Genomic DNA, 15,695 nt, shown 5'->3' with positions numbered 1-15,695 from the left:
AACTCTTCCACTAGGAGTGAAAGGTGTTGAATTAAGGTGTCTAAGCTCATAATTAAATTGATATAAACTTGTAATTAGAAGGAAAGTCATTTTGGGGTTGCCCTCAAAACTTGAACTTGGTTAGAATGACATTTGTAGAGAGAGGATAATTTATTAGATTATTATACGATTAATAAACTAATTGGAAATTATGAGGAAATAATTTGTTAATATATTATATGATTAATATATTAATTGGAAATAGATAATTGGTTTGTTAATTTATTATGTGATTAATAAATTAATACGAGTTCAATTGTTAAATAATTGATTTGTTAATTTATTAATATGAAATCAGTAAGAACTAATTAATTAGTAATCATAATTAATCTTGCTATAACTTGGGATTAATTGGAGTTAACTAAAGGTGCAAGGGGTGAATGGTAATTGTTCATAGGTGAGCAAGGATAGACAATTCTAGATGGCTCTATAGGGTGGACGGTTTTTGTAGGGCTTTTAAGGTTTCTAGAAGCCTCCTGGAGCTGATAAAGATAATTGTATTAAATAGATAAAGGGTGTGTTCGATAGGGAGCGTTGGTGAACGTTTGAGAGCTTCTAGCTTCTAGCGTTTGACAAAATGCTTCGTTTTGAATAGAAATCCTCGTTCGACACTACAAGATTCTAGCATTTAGTTTAAACGAAACTCTCCAAATCCAAATGCTACTCCATGTAGTGTTTAACAAAATGCTACAAGCTACAAGCTACCCACTACCAACTAATTTTGTCGAACACGTCCAAAATTTGAATATTTTATTATTCAAATCAGGGTTTATCTTGGAGATCCCTTAACTATAAATACATTCCCTTGGGTTACTATTTTCGTGGTTCTCACTTCCTAAAAGATTGTGAACAAAAAATTTACTCTACTCCTATTTCTTCTATTGTCTTCTAGTTCTAGGGTTTGGGTGTTAGCCATTAGAGGCATCATCATTTTGGTGCTAAGCTTTCCAAGAATAAAAGCTGCAAGGGATTAAAGTGATTTGTTTACTACAACAAATCTAAGTTATGTAATCCTTATTCCATGATTTCGATTATATTAGGGTTCATCTAGTTTTCTTGTTCAAGTACGTTGCGTTCAAATTATAAGACATAGATCCTTATAGGTTGCATGTTCCCTCTTAATTCTTAAGTGTTTTTCCGTATTGTACATGTTCTTATAACCTATAAAACTCATCAGTGGTGTCAGATCCGTGGTGTGTCTAACATGAAGTGCATAAGATGAACTGAACAAGTCTGAATCTTTTTTTTCGAAATCTGTTCTCACGACGTGACAGAGTCTCTGTAACGACGTGAGCTCAACTCAAAACTGGAAATTCAGAATTTTCTGCCTAATTTGATTTGTGTGGTTAATTTTTTGTAATTATCTGATTCAAATGCTACCAAAATCTGATTTTTTTGCATATCTTAGATAATTAAAATAAAACCATAAATATTAGGATATAATCTTGAATGAGATAATATTTAATTACAAGATTAATTAAAATTATCCTTATGGATTTAATAATTAATTCAATTAGAAAGACTAATTAAAAGATGATTATAAATCCATGATAAGTTTAAATTGATGAATTAATTATATGATTAATTTTGATAATTAATATTTAAACCTTGTGTTTTAAAAAGTTTTAAAATACACCCTTATATATATATATATATATATATATATATATATATATATATATATATATATATTAAACGTTTAATACTATATGTATAAGAAAAGTAAGTCGAATCAATAGTAGGTCTCATTCATGAATCCATGCTATAAGAGGAGTCTAAGGAAACTGTAACATCCTGATGTCAAGGTACTTGTAATTTCAGTCGTTTAATTTATTTTTGTTGCATTTTGGTCCCTTAGTTCAAGAATGTGTGCATTAGAACCCTAATGGCATTATTATAATTTCAGGGACTTCGGAGTACGCCATGCGTACGTGGTGTATGCTGAGCGTACGAGGGCGCCCCTTAGTACGCTTGGCATATTTGCCAGAGTGGGAAACCCTAGTTTTTAGGGTTTGGCTAGTATTTAAACATCCTTAAGTCTCATTCCTTCCCCATTTTTCAGCCTCCATTAGCAGCAAATGTGTTCCCTTGTAACCCTAGCCTCATTTGAGTCGTTGGAAGGTTGAGTGTGAGCTTTTGAGTGATCCAAAAGAAGAAGAAGGTGGTGGTAAAGCTTGGAATCTTGAAGAAAATCTTGGATCTGGAAGTTTTGCACCTTCCTCTATCCTTTCAAGGTGCCAGTTAGAGAGCTGAGTTTTGGAGTCAGGGACCTCATCAACTTCTGTCAAGTTTACGAGGTGAGTTTCCTCACTATACATACGGGTCGAAGGCACCAAGGCCGGCCCATTGGTTGGTATTCACTGATATGTTGAGTATGGGATAAATATGCATGGTTATGATAGTTATTAACATGCTAGAATGGTAGATCTGTAGGAATACATGTGATGTTGTTGCATGATTATATGTTTAAGTTTATTTTCTTGTATATGTTAACATATTATGTTGGGTTAGGTTGAGACTGTACTGCTCCGTACGGTAGCCAACAAACCCTGGAGCATTTCAGATATGAGCTGAGGACCGGGTAGGACATGCCAGACTCATACTGAGGGCTCATGAGCATTCCAGATATGAACTGAGAGTCGGGTAGGGCATGCCAGACTCGTACTTAGGGATTCATGGTATTCGGTCCAAGGACTGATCTGGTCGGGGAGCAAGCCAGACATAAGCTGTGGTCCCCAAGGGTAAGCCAGACTTATGCTATGGGCTCAGGGGTAATTCGGACTTTTAGCTGTGGACCCATTGCATGCTGTTATTATACGTTCATGTTATTTGGTTATGTGTTGGTATTTTGGGGGAAAGTCACTAAGCGTTGGCTTATAGTTTTGGGTTATGTTTCAGGTACTTCAGATGACCGACGGGAAGGCGAAAGCGTGACCATACATTTCCTCATGTTCTGGACTTATCATTTTGGGAACTTTGATGTGAAATGCTTTTGAAACTATGTTTGTAAACAATTTGACAGTTTGGTTTTTTTTACAAAGTTGAAATCTATCATGATTTTTATGAGTGTTACAAGTTGGTATCAGAGCCTTCGTTTGATTGAATTGGAGAAACACTCGTGTGAATCCACTCTCAAACTAAGGAAAATATTTTAAAAACGATTTTCAAAGTGTTTTCAAAATAATCAAGGAGGATGCGATGTGTACGATCAGCCAGAGCCAGTAAGTAGACCCCAAATTACCACACTATGATTTAATTTGTGATATGTTAGAACAACATGCTAGTGATAGGCTAGGTATCTTCAGGAATTGCATGATATTATTGCCTGATTATATGATGCCTGATTGCCTAGGGTTCTTCCTTATATGAAATTGACATCATTACTATAGTAGCTTAGTGTATGCATCATGCTTATACATAACTAACATTCTATAGCCTGAGAATGTTTGGTTTGGCCTTATTTCCTGTTCTTGTTTGATGAAGGGATTAGGTTTGGATCACATATTCGACTGTCTATAGGGTCTTGTTTTATGTACGATTTGCATACACGAGTACTGCAGGGTTGGTGCAAGTTTCATGGATGAGTTATGTGGGGTCAGCCGGCCAGTTTCGAGATGTTTAGCCTTCCTTTAGGGTGTGAGGAATGAGTGTATGCGTATGATGGTATGTATTGTTAGGGTTGTTGTGATGATCCTTGAGACAAATACGGGTAGGTGTGGAATGTAGTATGGGCCCGTACTGCTGAAAATACAAGACCCGTACGCGTAATAGGGAAGTCACAACCCCTAGCGCTTTGTTGGGTGGTGGTTCCCATTATATGATATACGTGTTATCTGATATCTCCCTGGGTTATTTTCAGTATGGTTATGACGAGACGATTTGAGGCTGGATCGGGATCGGGATCGGGAGCTGGTAGTCAGGGTGGACCATCTATGTCTGAGGACATGATTAGGGAGATTGTTCAGGAGGAGGTTGTTTCTCACATTCGAGCACAACTGCCAGATATGTTCGGGTCTATCAAGACTGCTATGGTGGAGTATTTTGATGCTCGTTATGCTTTTTTGTCTAAGGCTGCTGTTGCTGCAGCCATCGCAGCCGTTGCCGCGACTGGGTTGGTGCTAGGAGAGTCTTTCAGTATCGACACTTTGAAAATACGAAGCCCCCGACATTTGATGGAGTTCAGGACCCGATCATAGCCATGAGGTGGCTGTCTGACATTGAGGGGTGTTTCTTCACTTGTTCTTGCCCAGCTGAACAGAAGGTCAGGTGCGCTCTAAACCTTTTGAGGTCTGCAGCAAAGGATTGGTGGACACTTGTTACTGGTTCGTATTCTTCTGAGAAGAGAGCTATTTTGTCTTGGGAGAAGTTCTCAGACATGTTCCGTTCTAGATATGTGTCGCCGGTGGAGCGTGAGAAGTTGGCCCATGAGTATTTGGATCTGAGGCAGGGGACGAAGTCGGTGACAGAGATCACCAAGATATTCACGGAGAGGGCCATGTTTTGTCCTGAGTTTGCTGCTTCTGAGCAGGCTCAGATGACCCGTTACTTAAGCATGCTTAAGATGGATATCTGGCAGTTCGTATCCACTGAGTGTTATGGTTCTTTATTGGAGTTGTAGGAGGTTGCCAGACGGCGTGAGATTGAGTTGGAGCTCTAGACGAGGGAGCAGAGACCAGTCCCAACGTAGGCGCAGCCTGTGCCGAAGCGGTTCAAGGCTGCTGATGTCAGATCTGGGGGTCGGAAGGGCCACACTAGTGCGACAAGGTTCATAAGGGTGCTTGCCGATCATCTTCTTGGTGCCAAAATTCAGGTCGGAAGAGCCATATGGCGAGGGATTACCGCCAGCAGGCCCTTACACTCAGCTCCAGGATTTGTTACCATTGTGACCAGGTTGGCCATATGAAGGCCAACTGTCCTTCGCCCTAGCTTGCTGCTAGGCCGACGCAGGATCCAACGCTGGCTACTCTGAGGATCACAGATGGGAGTCAGGGCAGGGTAGAGCCCCCGAGGGCTCAAGGTCGTGCTATTCAGCTCATTACCGAGCAGGCCAGAGCAGCTCTAGATGTTGTGACTGGTATGTATCTACTCATATATATGTTTTATGTTATGCTTATATATATATATATATATATATATATATATATATATATATATATATATATGTATGCCTCTGATAGGTACTTTCCTAGTGAACTCTTTGCCTGTTCTTGTGTTATTTGACTCGGGTGCGAGTCGGTCCTTTGTATCTCGATCATTTAGTAGGGACTTTGATATTCCTGTTGGGGAGTTAGAGTGTACGTTGTGGGTTTCTATCTCCAATGAACACAGGGTTTTTGCGTCTATGGTATATCAGGGTTGTGTGCTAGAGATCTTCGGGGTGCCTTATCTGATTGATCTGATCTCTATCTCTATGGGGGATTTGTGCGTGATGGTGGGTATAGACTGGCTGAGCAGGTTTGGTGCCATGATTGATTGTGAGGGCCAGCGAGTGGTAGTTGAAACCCCAAGTGGGGAAGAACTGGTTATTTATATACAGGGCACCAGGGTCGGTTCAGGATTTTGTTCGGAAGCCAGGGCTCGTCAGTATATTTCTGCACGGGTGTGCAGGTTATTTGGCTTATGTGGTTGCCACTCGAGTTGGGGATCAAATTTCAGTTTCAGAGGTTCCAGTGGTCAGGGAGTTTGCTGATGTATTCCCGAAGGAGTTACCCAGTGTACCTCCCGAGAGGAAGGTCGAATTTAATATTGACCTTGTGTCGGGTGCTGCCCTGATTGCCAAGGCGCCGTACCACTTGGTGTCGCCTAAGATGCAGGAGTTGTCATCTTAGCTGGAGGAGCTACTAGACAAGCAGTTCATCAGACCGAGCAGTTCTCCGTGGGGAGCATCGATACTGTTCGTCAAGAGGAAGGATGGTTCACACCGGATGTGCATTGATTATCGGGAGGTGAACAAGTTAACGGTGAAGAACCGTTATCCCCTTCTGTGGATTGATGACCTCTTTGATCAGTTGTATGGTGCATCTTGGTTCTCCAAGATAGATCTTAGGTATGGGTATCATCCGGTGAGAGTGAGAGAGGAGTTTGTGGAAAAGACCACGTTCTAGACTCGTTATATCCCTTACGAGTTCGTGGTGATGCCATTTGGGCTCACCAATGTGCCTGCTGTGTTTATGGATTTGATGAATCGGGTATGCAGGACGATGCTCGATCGATCCGTCATTTTGTTTATTGATGATATCTTGGTGTATTCCCAAACCAGAGAGCAGCATGTGGAGTATCTTCGAGAGCTTTTGGGGGTTTTGAGGTGAGAAAAGCTTTATGTTAAGTTCTCGAAGTGCGATTTTCGGTTACGAGAGGTCCAGTTCCCAGGGCACTTCGTTAACTAGGATGAGATTTTGGTAGATCCGGCCAAGATCAAGGCTGTGATGCAGTGGGAGGTTTCGAACTCTCCCTCAGAGATCAGGAGTTTCTTGGGTTTGACAGGGTAATATCGGAGATTCATTCAGGGCTTCTCTAAGATTGCGGTACCCCTCAATCGTCTGACGAGGAAGGGGGTGGATTTCCGATGGGGCCCTGAGCAGCATTCAACATTTGAGACTCTGCGACAGAGGTTATGTGAGGCCCTGGTATTGACCCTCCTGGAGGGGGTTGAGGATTTTGTGGTATTCTGTGATGCATCCATCACCTATTTAGGGGCGGTCCTCATGTAGAGAGGATGGGTGATTGCTTATGCTTCGCGGAAGCTGAAGCCGCATGAATAGCGATATCCCACGCATGACCTGGAGTTGGGGGGATGTGGTGTTCGCCCTCAAGATTTGGAGACACTATCTATATGGGGTCCGTTGTATGGTCTACACGGATCACAAGAGTTTAAGATATCTGATGAAGCAGCCGAAGCTGAACATGAGGCAGCATAGGTGCTTGGATGCAGTCAAGGATTATTTCTACGAGATCCTTTACCATCTGGGTAAAGCGAATGTGGTAGCGGATGCTTTGGTCCGCAAGTCAGCTGGGTCTTCAGATAGGGTGACATGTATGAAAATATTAGTTGATTCTCTGCTTTTAGGATTGATCTGGGAGGTTTAGGCCGAGGGAGTTCGGAAGGAAAATTGGAAGCAGGAGAGGATCCAGGGAGAGATTGAAAGATTTGTTAGGGATAGTCGAGGATTATTGACCCGGTGTGGTCGGGTTTAGGTTCCAGTTTCTGGTGGGATCAGGAAGGTTGTGTTGGAGGAGGCTCATAATTATAGTTTTTCTATTCATCCGGGGGCCACCAAGATGTATCGGGATTTGAGAATGAGCTATTGGTGGATGTGTATGAAGAGGGAGATAGCCTAGTATGTCGAGAGACGCTTGTCCTGCAGGATGGTCATGGCTGAGCATCAGAGGCCGCGTGGAAGCTGCAGCCTCTGGAGATTCCCATGTGGAAATGGGAGCAGATTTATATGGATTTTATCACCAAGTTTCCGAGGTTGGCAAAGGGTTTTGATGCTATATGGGTCATCGTGGATTAATTGACCAAGAGTGCCTACTTTATGGCGATTCGGGAGAGTACTTCGGCCAGGAAGTTAGATGATGTGTATGTTCGCGAGATCGTTGCTTGCCATGGGGTTCCAGTCTCCATTGTTTCAGACCGTGATGTTCGGTTCACTTCCCGTTTCTGGCAGAAGTTCCACGAGGAACTGGGCACGAGGCTCATTTCAGCACTGCTTATCATCCGCAGACCGACAACCAGAGTGAGCGAACGATACAAACCCTTGAGGATATGTTGCGGGCCTGTGTTATTGATTTTGGTGGGAGTTGGGATTCCTACCTACCTCTTGCGAAGTTCTCCTACAACAATAGTTGTCACTCCAGCATTGGTGCTTCGCCTTTCCAGCTCTTGTATGGTCGAAGGTGTCATACCCCGGTTTGTTGGGGGGAGGGGAAGTTGGTCACAGGGTTATGGGAAGGACCAAAATAGTCCTTCAAACCATAGACCTTTTTCAGTGGATTAGGCAGAGACTGCAGACCGCTTAGAGTCGGCAGAAGAGCGATGCCGACCAGCGCCGATCCGAGTTGGAGTTTCAGGTCGACGATTTGTTATTACTGAAGGTCTCACCTTGGAAAGGTGTGATACGATTTAGGAATATGGGAAGTTGGGTCCTCGGTATATTGGACCTTTTCGAGTTATTGTTAGGGTTGACAAGGTTGCTTACAGGTTGGATCTACCTGAGGAGCCCAGTCAAATTCGCAGCTATGAAAGTGTGTATTGGATGAGGATGCAGTGGTTTCCTTAGACTATATTCAACTTGATGAGTGTCTGAACTATGTTGAGAGGACGGTAGTGTTGAATCATAAAAGTGACCCTCTTGAACTCAGCTACCGCAACCATCTCAGCTACCACAACCATCTTTCTACCGCAACCGCTTTGGCACCCGGAGTCAATCTTGTTCATCAGCAACCGCATCAGCAACCTGAGTCAGCTACCGCAGTCAACTTAGCTAGATTACGTTATTTGTCTTTTATGTAATACACTCTATTATCCAGTATGCCTTGCACGGCTGCTTATAGAGTTGTAATCTAGTGTAGTTTCTAAGTCTCCATAAATAGAGACTTACTCTTTGTATTAAAAAAAAAAAAAAAGGAACCGATAACTTATGAATTCTATCTGAATACACATTCTGAAGTTATATCTCTTATCTTTCTTCACTCATATCTTCTTACTTAAATATTATCATAATTCTGCTGATCATAATCCCTCTTTGGAGCAAGTCTTTAAGACTTAATCACTAAGCTTGATCTTCCTTATTAACTTGGAGTGAATGCATTCCTTGTTATGAATCAGCTTAAGTGTCTTCTTGATATAACAATTGCTGTCATTTCCATTCCTTTACATTTTCGCAACTAACTCTCTAACTATCTAACTATATTATTGTTGAGCTTTTAGATCCTTTGAGCTTAACTATTCCGCATTATACTTGTTCTAACGTTTGTTCAAGTGTGTCTCCGAGTTTTTCTCTCAACAATTGGTATCAGAGCCAAAGTGGTTGCTTTTTGAAAACGAAACTCTGATTTTTCAAAGAGCCTTCTATACCACTAAAGCTCATTTCTTCAAAAAAAAAAAACAATTTCAAATGGCACAATCATTATCTCTAAATGTTTCCAACAGTGTCGGTGGTTCTAACCGAGCCCCAATACTAGTCGCAAATGAATATCATCACTGGTCACAAAGAATGGAAAGGTACTTGAGAAGACTGGGTAGAGATCTATGGCGATCCGTAGAAGAAGGACTACATGTTCCAGTCCAAACTGACGACGCTACAACCAGGCTAGGAGGAGGTCAACCAGCCATGAGCCGTCCCACCAAGGATGATCTCGATAAAATGGAAATGATGCTGTTGCTTTTTATGAAATCTACTGCGGAGTTGCTCCTGACAACTTCGATATTATCATAAATTGCAAATCAGCGAAAGAGATCTGGGATGTTCTCAAAAACCTGTACGAAGGCTCAGAACAAGCACAAGATAAGAAGCTTACTACCGCACTCAACGAGTTCAACAACTTCAAAGCTCATACTGGAGAAAGTTTGGAAGACTCTTTCAAAAGGTTCAACCTGATAGTCACCAAGTTATCCAATGCGGGCACCATCCGCAGTAACCATGAAATCAATCTTCAGTTTCTTAATGGTTTGGGCAGACATTGGACTACGGCCAAGATGATAGTCCAAGGTGATAGAAAGATTCACTCCCTGTCACTTTACAAGCTCTATGGAGAGCTGCAAGCTCAAGAATCCACCGTACTCAAAGACTGTGCTGACTTCGGAGGACCACTTGCTCTCATAGCACAAGCTCCACCGCAGTCACCTTACCCTTCCTCATATGACACTCTACCGTAGTCATACGAAGCGGATTCTGAATATGATGATGAAGAAGATTTTTAGAAGGCTATTACTCTGGTTAGCCAACAGTTCAACCGTCTACCACCTCCTTCCTTCCGCAAGAATCAGCAGTTCAACAAACCTCCATTCAACCGTAACTTCGGTTCTCAGAATAACTACTCTCGATTTCCCAAAAGTTCTCATCCATCACCGCAATCTCATAATATTCAACCAAAGGAGGTACCGCAGTCTCCTCAAATCACTGACTCTGGTACTCCTTCAGAAGACAAGACTGATGTTGTAATTTGTCACAAATGCAACAAAGAGAATCACTTTGCACGAGATTGTAAGGCCAATGTAGTAAAAGACAGAGCATTCTACCTTAGAATGGCTCAAGAGTTGGAAGACAAAGAAAAAGCTGAAAAGGCAAGGGCATACGTGGCCCATGTCAAAAGAGACCATCAAGTCTGGTCATCCGGAGACGAAGATGAGGCCATCAGCAGTGTCAAAGGAAAAGGGAAAATCTGCATGCTGGCCACTGCGGACGATGATGGGTCTACAATGTTGAACAAGAACTACTGCTACATGGCAAAGGATGGAACACTAAGCATCGTCGAACATGTAAAACTCATGATCCAAACTCTAAACTATAGCATGCATGACTGTCAGCCTTACATAGATGATCTTAATGACACTTGTGCTGCCGTGCTTACAGACTATAATAAAGCCTTAGATGAGAAGAACATTGCGTCCCAAGAGATGTTCCACGTGAGAGGACGACTGGATAACAAAAGACTTAAGATGGCTATGTTAGAGAAGGACCTAGAGTTAGAAAAGGATGCAAGAATGTTAAGTGAAACCCAATTAGAGATTGCTTTGAACCAGAGAGATTTAGCTCAGAGAGAAATTGTACGCTTAAATCTCTTAATTGAAAAATTGTTTAATGAAAGTGAAGCTATTGAAAATTTGGTAAACAATGGAACCGTGGACAATACATACAATTGGGGTTGGTCAAATGGATATCCTACCTCAATGGATTCCTCACCCCGGTTCAACAAAGACAGACTGTATGTCCCTCCAGACCGAGAATTTCATTTCCCTGTCAATGACAAGACCTTTCTCGAAGATATTAAAACTCACTTCGGTAGACTGCACAACTTAAGCAATAATTGTGTCATGAGGAAATTGTGCCGGAGGTTTCCGGTCACACATGTGATCAAATTCCTATATGTGGCACCATCTATCCAAATTCTCAAACTTCATCCGTAGTTGATGAAGAGATTGTTGTTGAGGGCCCCGAAGTCTCAAAAGACTTTCCATCTCTGTCCTCAGACCGCAGTGTCTCTCACTGTAGTAAAATGTCCCACAAATGTCCCACCGAAGTCCCATGTAAGACTTACTCAGCGGTAGTCAAGTCATCCCTACCGCAGTCATCAGTTCAAGGAACTGTAACTCTTCAACCAATATTTCACGAACTACCTATAGAAAATTTTGAAGTATGTCAATGTTCCCAAATTCCTGAATCCTCAAGCTCTGATGACTCAACTCCGCGTTTTCAAAATCATTCCAAGAATTCCAGGAAACCGCAGTTGAACAACAATGACTGCGGCTCACAAAAATCTTTGGCAAAAAAGGCTTTTAAAGAAGAAATCAGATCTCGAGGTACTAATAGACAAATTTTTTCAAAAAACAAGAAGCAAGTCAGATTTCCAAAATCCAATAGTCCTAAAAAATTTGTTTTCTCTCACTACATTTCAAAAAAATCTTCTTTCAAGAAAACAAACAAAAAGGAAAGTTCAGCTTCAAAAGTCATTCTTACTCCTTCTGACACAACCTAAAAGGGTGTTCAATCTTTTCGAAACTATGTTTTTCAGGTCTATTCTTCAAATGATCCTAAATGGAAAGGTATTTTACCCACTCCAACACTTTTAAAGTCACGTCAAAATTTCAAATGGAAGGGTATCTTACCAAATCCATCAAAAAGAATTCAGAAATCTACACGTGCTAAAACCTTTCATAAACAGACTTTTTTAAAACCCAAAAACACTCGTGTCAGGAATAACCCATCTTGGACCGGTAACAGATCCAAAACATCCTTAAAACCGCTGACCAATCACAGTGTTAGATCAAAAGACAAAATCTCCTTTTGTAAATGTCAGTGTAGTTGTCAAAAGGTTTTATCTCATGTCAAATCAAGTCAGAGTCAGAAACCTCGTATTTTTTCAAAAAATCACAACACTCCAAATCTACTCAAACACCCAGGACTAGGCTCAAAAGTTGACAAGAGACCTATCCCTGCAACCTCGGACCATGCATCACTCAGAAACACATCAATTGTCCTAGGCTCCAAACTTGTTTGGATGCCTAAACTAACCGTGTAATTCTCAGGCTTTGTGCAAGGAGGAACAAGAAGAAGAGTGGTTAATTGACAGTGCCTGTTCCTTGCACATGACCATTCAGAAGGTTGCTTATGTAGAAAGCCTTAAACACAATCTCATCAGTGTTTGCCAACTATGTAAAGCAGGACATCGTGTTGAATTTGATGATCAGTTTTGCTACGTAATGACGAGTGATAGAAACACTTGCCTGATCAAATCTCGATCTGAAGGTACCATGTACCCTTTGGATGTTTCTCTAATCATTGGTAAACCGCAATTGTGTTTCTTGTCCAAAGCTGTATCCGAAGTCAGCTGGCTATGGCACCGTAAGTTAGCTCATCTCAACTTCCGGTACATCAACAACTTAGTCACTAGAGAACTAGTCCGCGGTCTCCCTATTCTCAAATTTAGCAACGATACTCTCTGTCCGGCTTGTGAATGTGGTAAGCAGTCTAAAGCAAGTCACCCTCTGATAATGGACTCTCCTATTTCTAAACCACTGGAGCTATTGCATATTGATCTCTGCGGTCCATCAACCGTAGCCAGCCTCCACCACAAAAAGTATATACTGGTTATTGTTGATGACTATACACGCTTCACATGGGTCTTCTTCCTCAGACTCAAATCAGAGACACCGCAGATCTTCATCAACTTCATCAAAGAAATCGAACTTCAGATCAAACTTCCAGTTAGACGCATCCGTAGTGATAATGGAACCGAGTTCACTAATCATCTTCTTAACAGTTTCTTGGTGTCCAAAGGCATTTCTCACAACTTCTCAGTACCCTACACACCGCAACAAAATGGTGTAGTAGAAAGAAGGAACCGCACACTAGTAGAAGCAGCCAGATCCATGCTTAACTTCGCCCAACTTCCTCTCTACTTCTGGGCTGAAGCAGTAGCAACCACATGCTTTGTCCAAAACCGAAGTATCGTGTGCAAACGCCTCAATAAAACACCATATGAGGGCCTTAACAACCGCAAGTCCAATGTTCGCTTCTTCCATATTTTTGGGTGTAGATGCTTCGTGATCAACAACAGAGATCAGCTCAACAAGTTTGCACCGAAGTCCGACGAAGGCATATTCCTTGGTTACTCCAGTAACAAGGTTGCTTATCGAGTGCTCATCAGGCGTACAAGACTGATCATTGAAAGCTTCGATGTGAAATTTGATGATTCTCACATCCACGACGCCCCTCCATCTACTGAAACCACCGCAATCATGGAAAGTGACATTCTTGCCTCTTCAGGTCCCTTGAATCTAGTTGAAGTCAACTATGAGGATCATTTTGATCCTATTGAAACGGCGAAACTATCTGAAGTTCTTGTGTCACCCGCAGCTCAACAACAACATGCTGCTATTTCTGGACCATCTCTATCTGAAGTAGCCTCTCTCAATACTTCCACCTCTCCGGTTGAGGGGGAAAGATCTACTCCGGATCTAGCCGCAACCGTCGAGGTTCCAGTACTTGATGTTGTTCAATTTCCTGTCCGCAGAGAAGCATTACCATCAAACGCATCTTCGGATTCGGATGATGAACTCATAGAAAATATCGACACTAGAACTGATCCAAAGATTGTCACTCTCCCATCCGCAGTCCAGGGGGAACATCTCCCAACTGCTCAAGAGAATTCCGTTCCAATAGATCAAGATGACTCAGCAGGATGTTCTCAAGTCCAGGGGGAACTGTCATCTCCAACCGCAGATTCCTCTGACATTCAAGATATTCCCTCTACTACAGCTGCTGATCATCTGCTGCCACGTCTTCATGTATGGACGAAAGACCACCCACCAGGTCAAATCATTGGGAACCCATCCGCAGGCATCCAAACTAGATCTTCCAAGGACCTATTTGATCACTGCCACTATGCAGCATTTATGTCCTCGGTAGAACCCAGAACGATCAAAGAAGCATTGCTTGAACCTGACTGGATAGCTGCAATGCAAGAAGAGCTTGAAGAATTTCAAAGAAATAAAGTTTGGCAGCTCGTTCCGAAGCCACGTGGTCACTCCATTGTTGGCACTAGATGGGTGTTCAAAAATAAGTTGGATGAATCGGGTGGGGTAGTCAAAAATAAGGCAAGGTTAGTTGCAAAGGGGTATAGTCAACTTGAAGGCATTGACTACGATGAAACTTATGATCCGGTAGCACGCATGGAAGCTATCCGGATCTTTCTAGCATACGCAGCCCACAAAAACGTCAAAGTACACCAAATGGACGTTAAGAGTGCCTTTCTCAATGGGGAACTAAAAGAAGAGGTTTATCTTCAGCAACCTCCAGGCTTTGAAAATGTTAAATTCCCAGACCACTGCTACAAGCTTGAAAAGGCAGTCTACGGTCTGAAGCAAGCCCTAAGAGCATGATATGAGACTCTTTCTGAATTCCTTGTCTCATCCGGGTACAAGAGAGGAGTGATTGATCCCACACTATTCAGAAAAGCAAATGGCGACCACCTCATGATGGTACAGATATATGTGGATGATATCATCTTCGGTTCGACTGATCAAGGCATGGTGGATGAATTTGCTAAGCTCATGACCAATAAGTTCAAAATGAGCATGAATAGAGAGATTAATTTCTTTCTAGGTCTTCAAGTGAAACAAGTACCGCAAGGCATATTCATTCATCAAGAGAAATACACCACTGAACTATTGAAGAAATATTCTATGGACAACTGTTCATCTGCTAAGGTCCTCATGGCATTCGGTTATAAGATCTCCGCTGATCCCTCAGGCGAATCTGTGGATCACAAGACTTATAGAGGCATCATCGGCTCTTTGATGTACCTCACTGCAAGCAGGCCAGCCATTGTCTTTGCAACTGGTGTATGTGCAAGGTATCAGGCTGACCCAAAAGTCTCACATATGACCGCAGCCAAACAGATACTACGGTACCTGAAAGGAAGCAAATCTCTTGGTCTATGGTACCCCGCGGGCAATGACTTCAGCCTGCAAGCTTTCACAGATGCGGATCATGCTGGATGCAAGCTCGATCGAAAAAGCACTTCAGGAGGATGTCAATTCTTGGGTGAAAGACTAGTCAGCTGGTCCTCAAAAAAACAAAGTTGTGTCTCTCTATCAACTGCAGAAGCCGAGTATGTGGTCGCAGCCAGCTGTTGTTCTCAAGTCCTTTGGATGAAAACTCAACTAATGGACTACGGGTATAGAATGCTGCGGATACCGATCTATTGTGACTCTGAAAGTGCTATTGCTATTTCTCACAATCCAATTCAGCACTCCAAGACTAAGCACATTGAACTACCGTATCATTTCATCAAAGACCACATCTTAAAAGGTAATATTGAACTCATCTTTGTCCCTTCTCATGAAGAGATTGCTGATGTGTTCACAAAAGCGCTCGATTCAACAAAGCTTAGCATCTTCCTGCAAATGTTAGGAATGATGAATCCAGACCCGC

Source organism: Lactuca virosa, chromosome 2 (genome assembly GCF_052849685.1).
Source record: "Lactuca virosa cultivar CGN04683 chromosome 2, Lactuca_virosa_CGN04683_v6, whole genome shotgun sequence".
NCBI classification, from domain to species: domain Eukaryota; kingdom Viridiplantae; phylum Streptophyta; class Magnoliopsida; order Asterales; family Asteraceae; genus Lactuca; species Lactuca virosa.
The sequence above is the reverse complement of the archived record's forward strand: the minus strand, read 5'-3'. Positions refer to the sequence as shown.